Raw genomic sequence first — 1918 nt, 5'->3', positions numbered from 1 at the left:
AACCCAGGGTTTAGGGTCAATTCTAGTGACCGCCGAGGCTTCGCATGAATTTTGAGTGCACCTTCAAGCCCTCTAGAATCCAGGTTGGGTTGAACAATGAAGTCCACATCTCTTCTTTCTCGGGCGCCTTCATGGTTTAATTTGCCGCCCTCTGATATTCGTAGGGAATACGTAAGCCTTGTTCATCCGGTAGCATCTTTCAAGTCAGACTTGGACAAATTTTTAGATTGCATTCCAGATCAAATCCTACATTCAAGGGCTTCCTCGGTCTGCCAACTCAAGTTCGTTGGTAGACCAAATATCATATAAAGATGAAAAGGTTAAAAATGGACGAATTATAACCTCTCATTTTAATAGTACTGGGGATTACATTCCCTCTAGCGGTTAGATAAGCCCGGGAAAAAAACAAACCAAAAAAACAGTATATGAGTTTGATGATGCAGTGGGAACTCCATTTTATCATTTTATCCAGGCTCTTCGTCGAATTTGTGCCAGGTCACCAGAGAACTTGGGAATTCATAGTCCTCACAATGGAGCTGCCTTGAGTTTGATTTTTGAGACAAGAGTAGACTAAGATGCCTTTAGGCATCTTCGAATTTGTTTGCAGGGCACAATGGTGGTCGGCAGAGGACAACTAAAGGAAGGTGTATTCATACACTGAATTTACATGCAATAAATTCGACATCACCATTGCTATAAAGAGCAGTTCTTGGTATGGCTACTTGCATTGCAACTGTCCATTGACCTATGCATCCAGGTAATGCGGCGACAAGAAAACTCATAACAACCAATTTCATTTGGCCAAAACTATCAGAAGACATGAAGTGTCTTGTCACTGAATGTGTCGCCTGCCAACAAGCCAAGATCCAACGACATACTATGACACCTGGACACGACTTAGCTGCTCCTTCAGAACGATTTTCGTCAACACATTGCGACATCGTTGGACCTCTTCCACCAACACCAGGCCAACGGTACTTGTAATTTATTTTCACTTTTCTTTGATCACAATTGCTTGTTTCTAAACAAAGGCCTCCCAGGCTCTCTCTCTAACTGTTTAATATCAAGGGATTTGCTCCATATATAGGGGTTCTTTAACGCAAAACGATTCCAATGGTACAATCAATCAGAGCAATTAGAATTCATGAGCTGAGCAAAGATTATTCGTCACAGCCACAACCTCAGGATTGCGAACAAGGGATAAGCCAACATAGGACTTCGTCATATCATCCACAAAGTAATGGGTTGGTTGAATGATTCCATCAAACAATGAAAACTGCCCTGCAATCAGCCCCTCCAAAAGATGATTCCTGGGTACATAACCTCCCCGTCGTCATGTTTGGTCTTCGTATTTGCATCAAGGAAGACATTGGTTATAGCCTTGCTCAAATGACGTTAAGCATGTCGCCAAAGATACCTGGGTCTATTTTCTCCCGCACGGAATCTCTCACCAATAAGCCGTCGGAATATGAAGAAATAAGACAGCCTCTACTTGCATTGGACCGAGTCGGTTTGGTATCCCCCAAAAGCCACGGATCGCACAGAGTGCAAATCAGCTCTGCGTTAGCTCACGAATCACAATTTGAGTCGGAGTTGTGGAAAAACTTATTGTCTACTGAACTAGGGATAAGCCAACGTTGGACTACGTCATATCACCCACAAAGTAATGGGTTGTTTTTTTCGCGTCTTGTTCAACATCCATTTTCTTGAACATTTCACAGGCCTGAATGGAGTGGATCCCATCGCAGAGGTGGTGGTGTAGCCGAGCGGTCTAAGAGGCAGCGTGAACAAGACTAGTGTGCAGGTCATTTCTAACATATAGACATACGCCCCCATGCGGAAAACTGGGATTGTCAGGGCGTACTCTATCACATCGAACTAAATTGAAACCAACCATGGCCAGCTCTTCATCTAAGAC

This window comes from Tigriopus californicus, chromosome 10, assembly GCF_007210705.1.
Source record: "Tigriopus californicus strain San Diego chromosome 10, Tcal_SD_v2.1, whole genome shotgun sequence".
Classification (NCBI taxonomy): Eukaryota; Metazoa; Arthropoda; class Copepoda; order Harpacticoida; family Harpacticidae; genus Tigriopus; species Tigriopus californicus.
Note: the sequence above shows the minus strand (reverse complement) of the source record.